Genomic DNA, 9,676 nt, shown 5'->3' with positions numbered 1-9,676 from the left:
CCAGACCACCCAGCATTTACTGGACTACCTGGGGATTACTTTCTCGCATAAACTCTGGATGACATGATTAGTCGAATGTAAATCTTCTAAATTACTTTCATGTAGATTTTTATCTTCTTTTTGTTAGCTCTGGCTCTGAAGCCAATTATTTGATTACGGTATGGGGTACTTACATGATCTTCGTCGTCGCCTTACTCTTAACCCGGCGTCTACATTGTAAACAAGGCATACAAGAATCAGCACTTTCGAAAACCTCATCACAACCTTGCTATCGGTTTCTTAGCTAAATTGGATGAGATTAGAATACGATTTTATTGTGGCTCTCAAAGATCAATACTTTAATAACTTAGGGTTGATTATCTGAAAACATAGAATTATAATTTAAAATGAGCTCTGGCCCTTTTAACAGTGGTTAAGGGTCTTTAATATAGACTGTACGTTCATAACCTACCGACTCGCGCACCGAGTTGCGTCTCCTTGCCGGATCAATATTTTAAGCAAAAATATTTACGGGTATCATCTTGCTACACGTTGTATACCTCTTATCTTTTCTTCGCGAAAAGAGGTATACAGCGTGTGTCAAGTATCAACTGTAAATTGACCCAAGACGTCCAATATAACTTATTAATTTAATATGAATAACGCATAGTTATGGCGAGCTGAGTTTTAATACTTTTAAATTAAAAACTATTATTATTCAGCTATTATTCAACAATACTTTAACAAATATAAATCGAATGTGTACTATACCGCTATTAAAATTTAAAAGTCCTATTTGATTTCCAAATTCCTAATAATTTCTTTTCACTCATCACTGAGTTGACTTCATAAGGCAAAATCAATAAAATCAATCCAATAACTTAGTTACAATGCACATTGACATACTAATACTATGTGTACATTAAAGAAACGTATAGGAAGTTATAACTGATCAATATTTCAAGACTGATATCTTACCACCGACCAAATCACGTGTCATTATATTTTCTTTTTCGCTTTTCGGTTTCCAGGCACGCGCCCTAGCCAGTCTACTCAGTCTTTCCTGTCCCTACTCAATATGCAAATATACAAAAACATTTTTCCTATACTTTTGTGAACCGATTCATCATAGAAGACGCTCATAACAAAGTAAGTACAAATGTGTTGTATCACGTTGCGACCCCCACGGTCGTTTCACTATGTAGCGTCTTCGACGCTACAGGGGGAGCCGCGCACTTCGTGCGCGGCGGGTCATACAACGTATGACAACAAATGTGTAACTGTGGTATATGCGTTACTGGGCGCCGCTCAGCTTGTAATTCCGCCGAACCTCTATTCCACCAAACCTCTATTCCGCCGAACCTTTATGTTTATGAACAAAATAGCCTGGGGTCCCCAGGTAATGGTATACGTAATCCGGAGAAAAATAGGACAATCATGACTTTGAGTTTGTGTTTAGTTCAAGGTAGATGTTTTAAAGTTAGTAACATTTTAATTAAACTATTCATACTTTTTTTCAATCCAAATCATTTAATCGCGAATCATGAATAGTCTTGAAAATCCTTGTAGCGCGATGCACTACTGGGTCGCGCCGCGCATCAAATAATTCTTCTCGCAACCACATATGCAGATTGGCGAGATGCGAAGGATTGACATCGTGAATCAATGAAAATCCTAATTTAAACATTTAAACTGGTTTTCAATTTTATCATATCATTTTTGCTTTCACTTTCAGCACCTGATTCGTCCCTGCAATGTGCAAACAACAAATTTGCTTTAATTAACGCTAGCGATCGTAGTAAGACTTTTACTTGGAGGACGTCATCGCACGAACTATCATTTATCATTTTCGCTTTGTGTAGTGTGTAGTGTGTTGCTCTATCCGATCCAGATCCCTTGCACTTGCAGTGGCGCCCGCCTCCCTTGTTGTGAAACAAGCGCGCCCGCAATGGTGCGAATGCACATGGTTAGGTTAATGTTACTGGGCCGCGCTCAGCCTGTCATTCCGTTTATGAACATGATAACCTGAGGTCCCCAGGTCGGTGAGGTGAATGTAGTGTTTAGTTTTGTTTCTCGTTGATTAATATTGAGCTTTCTTATCTCATCTCTAATCGCTGCAATTCAACGACAACTTAGCTGCTACTTTGTGTCTGGCGCTATACAATTCTTAATACATAATGGGAAACGTGGACTTTGGCTCTACAATGTAGTCAAGTTAATATATGTTTGCTGATGCTTTCATTTCATTTCATTTCATTTCATTTCATTTCATTTCATTTCATTTCATTTCATTTCATTTCATTTCATTTCATTTCATTTCATTTCATTTCATTTCATTTCATTTCATTTCATTTCATTTCATTTCATTTCATTTCATTTCATTTCATTTCATTTCATTTCATTTCATTTCATTTCATTTCATTTCATTTCATTTCATTTCATTTCATTTCATTTCATTTCATTTCATTTCATTTCATTTCATTTCATTTCATTTCATTTCATTTCATTTCATTTCATTTCATTTCATTTCATTTCATTTCGTCATGATCATTTAGAGTCACTTCCAACTTCAAGGACTTGTTAAAAAAGTGTTTAAAAAACACAATAAATGAATCTGCACTCTGCAGGCGAGGCAAAAATCAAACAATAATTTAACCTCGCAATTTCGATCTTGAACTTAACGGGTGATACTCGTAAAATATCTGTTCCATATATTGGACCGTCGACGAGTCCAACTCGGCGCGCGTCTTACTGGGCCGCGCTCAGCCTGTCATTCCGCCTAATCTCTATTCGGCTCTATATGTTTATGAACATAATAGCCTGAGGTCCCCATGTAACGCGCGTCCTGGTAGGTTGTAAACCTACAATCTTGAAGATAAGGCTATTATGACCATTATATTATAGCCTTATCACTTTTGGTAATTTCGATCTAGCATGCATTAAGGTTTTATAGAAAAAGAAAAATCATAGGTCCGATTGTATTACTAGTAGAATTTGTATTGGAATTTGCGTTAACCATGACCGGTCACCAAAATCCTCGCACCGCGCTTGCAGTGGCAAGTGGCGTGCGTCCGCCATTTGCATATTGTGAATTACCTGAGGACCCCAGGCTTTAATGTTGGTAAACAACCGAATAGAGATTAGGCGGAATGACAGGCTGAGCGCGGCCCAGTAAATTGTGAAAACAAGCGCGTCACGCGAGTTTAACGGGTACGGTATGATATTTTGTACTTGTTATTTACGGGTAATAATTAAATGTATTAATTAAATCCTAAATTGTGTTATCAATTATGCTCGTAAAATATTTGTCCCAAGATCGTCGACGAGTCCAACTAGGCGCACGTTTTTATATTAAGCTGTCTTGGTACGTTATAAACTTACAACACGGAGTACAACTTGACGGATGTTACTCGTCAAAATTCCTTCTAAGTAGCTTGCGCCGCTTTCTTCCCGATGGCAAGTGCTACGAAGTAGCGCGCGCCGGGCCAAATCATTAACAATGGTCAAAGTACGACGTATATTGTGCGACGTATATTGTGTGGCGCGAAGTACGTGCGTGTGATAAGCTATACAATATACAATATACAAATTAAAATGGACCAATTACTGATATTTTTGATTACAGTCGCCGCCTTTCAGCGCGCGACGGTGACAATTAACTTAATATGTAATTTGTAGGTTTAGAACCTATCAGGACGCGCGCCGAGTTGGACTCGTCGACGGTCCTATATGGAACAAATATTTTACGAGTATCACCCGTTAATATGTAATACATTGTGAAATTATGAATAGCTAAAATTAACATGTTTGCATTTAAATTTGCATTTTGCTTTGGTTTAAATTACACACTTATGCAGTATACAAGTAAATTACATTTGATTTTATCATTATTCATATAATTTGTAGCGTGCTGCGTTACTGTGCCGCGCCGCGCACTCAATGAGGCTTCTCACAGCGACCGATCGGTGAAATGTGCTACTGTGCCGCGCCGAGCTGCGATGAATTGACATCGTCAATTAATCATACAATTTATACATCAAACATACATTTTTTTCTTACTCTTGCATCTTGCCTTGTAGGTTTACAACCTACCAGGACGCGCGCCGAGTTGGACACGTCGACGGTCTAATATTTCACATAGTCATGTGCCTACGCGTACTGCGTGACGCGCTTGTTTCACTCTTTTGCCGCCTTCGGCGGTCGCGCGCTACTGCAAGCGAGAGAGCTCTTATCTGGTTAGACTTAGAGCAAGTCCAATATATGGAACACTAAACAGATATTTTACGAGTATCACCCGTTAACTCTTGCCGCGAAGGCAAAAAGATCTTAGGGAATAAGTAATCGGGTTTGGATATATGAGGTGGCCCGACGTTAACGGGTGATACTCGTTAAATATCTGTTCCATGTATTGGACCGTCGACGAGTCCAACTCGGCGCGCGTCCTGGTAGTTGTAAACCTACAAAGCTAGCGCCGCCCATGCAGTATAATTCGGCCCAAAATACAACTTTTCTTAATCCACAATGTCTATCCTTCACAGCTCGGCGTGGCCTTACTGGGCAGCACTCAGCTTGTCATTCCGCCGACTTTCTATTCGGGCTGAGTGTTCACCTTGACGGATGTTACTCGTCTAAATTTCTTCTTTGTTTCACAAGTAAAAATCCCCAAATTGCAAATATCATGATTCAATTTAAGGTAAGAAATGTGGCGGTTTTTGCATTTTGGTAAAAATTCCGATATTTTCGTCCCCAAATCATCTAAGTCACCATAATTATGTCGAACATAAATATTTTTCGTAAGTGGTAAGGTAATTGAAAAATTCTCAATATATTTTTCAAACAGTATACACATAATGTCACAATGACCCTATATAAAAATAACCCTTCAAAAACTCAATATTTTTAAAATCACCCTTGGCCTTGCGGCTCCAAGTTCTAATCTAAACTGTAAAAATGAAATTTTCTAAGATTTTTATCGAATTTTTATATAGGGTCATTGCCATATTATGAAATGAAATGAGGTATTTATATCCCGCTCATATGATTAACCAACAACACAAGGAAGGTGGTTAACCATGTCAGAACGGCTGACTATGAGTGATGCGAGCAAATGTGTAAAAGTGAACTAAAGTATAACTCATCATAAGGCAAAGACAAAAGTAAAACATCTTTTATTGTAAACCACACTAAACTAAATAGAAGCAGAAACCATACCATACATGTAGGTATAATAAAGGTAAGTACAGTGACATAACCAATCAAGAAAGAAACAGATCCTAGAAATTAAGAGATCAAGACATAAAATGGAGTGCGGTAAAAATAAAAGCCAATGTGTCTTGCAAAGTAAAGACAATGGAAAGAAAAACATCAGAACTGATTATATAAATGATTCTTTAACATTCGCTTGAAACAGTTGGTATCAGTAGTACATCTCAACATCAGGGGAAGAGAGTTCCATGCAATTGGTGCATGGCTTGAGAAACGTCTGTCATCAACTTTGGACCTTTTATTCTTTGGTACTTTGAGCATGAGATGGTCACCAGGTCTCTTCGACCTGGTCATGGTGTTTGAAAGCTCTATATCATATCCACTACATCCACATCCAGTAGTGCTTTGAGGTAATCAGGTGTAGTACCGTGAACTGATTTGTGGGTTAAAAGACAAACTTTGAAGAAGATTCGTTGGTCTATAGGGAGTATGTGGGCCTTCTTATAGAAGGGAACCAAGTCTGTGGTCCTCTCTTCTATGTTATAGATGAAACGAACTGCCCCATTAAGGGTTGATCTAAGTTTGTTCAATCTGGTCTTGGGTAGATTCATGTAAAGAGAATTACAGTAGTCTAATTTAGATATGACCAGTTAGATATGATCTAGGCAAACTTGACCTCACAGCTATTGCAAACACCAAAGCAGCACTGAAAACTGAAAAAGAAAAAGATTTTGCAGCAGAGAGACTCAGAATAGAAAACGCAATAAGTTCTCCAGCAAAGAAAAGATCGTTCTCACTGGCTACACAAAAAGGCAGTTCATCTTGGCTGTCAGCCCTCCCAATGCAGTCTTATGGTTACTGCTTGAACAAGAAGGACTTTAGAGATGGTATATGTTTGCGATATGGCTGGCCTATACAAGATATTGCTAAACACTGTGCGTGTGGAGAAAGAAACTCCGTCGATCATGCCCTATCTTGTAAAAAAGGAGGGTATGTTTCCTTTAGACATACAGTGCTTGTAGAAACCGAAGCAGATCTACTACGTGAGGCTAAATGTAGAAACGTTTATACTGAGCCAGCTCTCTTACCAACGCCCAGTGACATAAATTTAAAAAGGGACTAGGAATCCAGTCTGGAAAGAAAAAACGGCTACCATATATTTTTAAAACGACTACCATAAATTTTTCGGCCGCTCCGCGGCCGGATAACGATTTCATTTTACTTTGCTAGTTATATTACAGAGGTTTAGTTATTCATTAGTATAGTTATTAATTCATTAGTATAGTTATTCATAATTGCCAAAAGATTGTGAAAAAATTCCTTTCCGGGTCTCGAACTCGCGATCTGCTAATATAGTACCGACGGATTAACCGACTAGGATACGATTCCATGTACGCTTTAGTAATATTTACATATAGGTCTTCGCGCGTTCCTGCAACTACCATACTACCATACTACCAAACAGTCCATACTACCATACTGGTAGTAGGAAAATCTTGGATCCTGACAGAAATATCTTGGATTATTTGGTAACGCGCAAGTTAAGCGCAAGAACTAGGATCCTGACAGGAATCTGGCATTTGCGCTCGATTCGAACATCTCAGATAAATATAGAATTAAAGTACAGTGCGCGGCGTTACAGTGTGTAACAACCGAGAGCGACTATTTTAAAGTTGATTTAATAATTTTGTTGACAAAAATTAGTCGGCGTGGCTATGGAAATTAATATGGCTAGGAATTAGATTCTTAGATTCCTCACTTTATGTCACTGGGTACCAACGTCTCCAGAACTTCATCCCAAAGGAACTACTACTGACAGCGGAGCAAGGCTAGATATTGTTGCAACTGGATTATATGGCAGGAATGCCAGGACTTTCATGGATGTAAGAATAACACACCCAAATGCACCATCAAACCTTAATGTTCCCCTGGACAAGTTGTACAAGAGAAATGAGGAAGAAAAAAAAACTAAGTATAACTCACGAGTCATCAACACTGAAAGAGCGTCTTTCATTCCTCTAGTATTTTCTACAGCAGGGACTACAGCACCAGAATGTGACAGATTTCACAAACGTCTTGCTAGATTGATATCAAAAAAGAGAAAGGAGAGCTACACAGATGTTATCAACTACATCAGGACCAAGATATGCTTTGCTATGCTTAAAAGCTTAGTGGTATCAGTTCATGGTGTGAGGAGTCAAGAAGAAAAGAAAGTAACAAAAACGGTTGCTGACACAGCATTTGGACTTATACCTAGTATGACCTCTTATGAGTGCCGTTAAATTATTAACAGGAAAATTGTCTTAATTTTGGTTGATCGAATGTTTTATATCAGATGTTGATTTCTTAAAGATAGGTGTATATTTTTGGTATTATTTCTATGAAAGGGGAGGTACAGATAAAGTACCAAACCTTATTGTGTATATTTGGTTCTCTTATGAGAGTGATACCGTGAGTTGCTTCCTTTTTTTTTTTTTTTTTTTTTTGATATGACCAGTTGTTTCACTAGCATCAATTTAATGCCTTCATCCAGGTAACGACCAATGGTTCTTAGGTTCATCATTGTCCAGCTGCATTTCCTTTTGACATTATTGATCTGTCTTTCCATATTTAGAGATTCATCAAATTTGACACCCAGACTCTTCCAGCTATCTCCTTTACACTCCGTAGGCAGAATTTCAGTGCTTCCAAATTGCAGTCTGACACTGAGTTCACACTTTTTTAGAACATGGCTCTTTCCTAACACCAGTAGTTCTGTCTTTGTTTCGTTCAGTTTCATGTAGTTGTTCACCATCCATGCTTTTATCTCTGCAAGACATTTTTTGTATATTGCTTGAATTTATTTTCATCTTTTAACTGTGCTTTATTGATGATATGATTTAAACGTCGAAGATTAGTGCCCCTGTACTGTATTATTTCAAGGGGAACCACACAGCACCAAAATATATATATTTTGCATGGTTACATCTGCCAGTGCAAGTGCACTTTCAATTTCCATTCATAAGCAGCCTTTTGGGTTCCCACTTCATTCATGGTCATATATATATATCAAATAAAACCTCAACTATGTTCTGAACAAGCAGAAGTTCCAAGACAGCATACGCCTATGGTATGGTTGGAAGATCCAAGGAGTGCCTTCTAAATGTGCCTACGGAAATGTAAACAGTTTCTACCACGCCCTTGATTGTAAACTAGGTGGATACGTTTCCATGCGCCACAATGCCATTCTTCCTCCGAGTTCAAGCAAAGTGTAAAGACGTAAGGATAGAACTAGCACTCCTGACAGTCCAACCAAGCTCATTCTCAAGGAAGAATTGCACCCAGGATGAAGCCCGTCTTGATGTTGCAGCTGTCGGATTGTATGCACCCTTTGAAAGAACATTCTTTGACATCAGGGTCACACATCCTAACTGTGACACAAATATATTTAAGCCACTACATAAGATCTATAGAGATCATGAGAAAAAAAAGAAAGATTTGTATGAAGAGAGAGTACTTCAGTCAGAGAAAGGATCCTTTGTCCCTCTCTAGCTCTAGTCTTCACAACCTCCGGAGGTATGGGACCGCTCTGCACTGTGTTTGTAGATCGTGTCTCTGAAATGATAGCTGACCACAAATAACAAGCCAAGAGCCAAGTCAAAAATTGCTTCGGCGGGTAGTTGATGCACCGTTCACAAGCAAGAGCCACTTTGGTCTACTTGCTGTGAGGTGGCTCAGCTACATGGGTTAGGGGTCCCCCCTTTTTCTTTTTTTTAAATGAAACAAGACATAAACTGTAGCCATACTGGGAATTTCACACCCTTCAGTCAGCTTGTCATCCTGATAGTTAGTGGGGACCTCATAGAGGCTTTTAAAGTAACAAGTGGTTTGACTGATTATGGATCAGTGGCGTAACAAAGGGCCCCGCTGACCCCGCTGCACAAAATCGTCGTTTAAATGTGGGAAAATTTTGAGAAACTTAACTAAGGTACTAGCAAAACTGCACGTTTTGCTCTAGAATCACACTTTTTTAGAGATTTTACCTGCGTATCCAATAAAATCACCTAATTAGTTCAGGGAGGGGCGTCAAAAGGGGAGAGGGCGCCAACAGGGGGGCGCATTTTCGGCAGGGGCGCCAACAGGCAATGTTACGCCACTGTTATGGATCGGGGATGTGTAGAATTAGCAGATCCTGTAGAAGTTTAACTGAAATCAAGAATGTCCGGAAGTCTTCTCTTCTGTCAAGCGAGTTATTCCATATTGGAATAAACTCCCTCCAGGCGTCAAGAACTCTGTGGCAGTTTTAGGCTTTAAAACTAAATTAGTATAGAAGGATTTAAGAAAGATATGATTTCTAGAAGTATTACAAATAATTGCTTTTTTTAAAATGTTTCTAATGAAGTTTTAGTAATAATTGAGGGAGCTAGTTATGTAATAAAGAGAAACATAACGATTATCTTTAGCTTTGGTTTCATCCTTATGTGGCAAAGAAGCGTTTTATAAATCTTTATTC

The sequence above is a fragment of the Bolinopsis microptera genome, chromosome 9 (assembly GCF_026151205.1).
Source record: "Bolinopsis microptera isolate Bmic1 chromosome 9, MBARI_Bmic_1.0, whole genome shotgun sequence".
NCBI lineage: Eukaryota > Metazoa > Ctenophora > Tentaculata > Lobata > Bolinopsidae > Bolinopsis > Bolinopsis microptera.
This window is presented reverse-complemented; position numbering follows the sequence as displayed.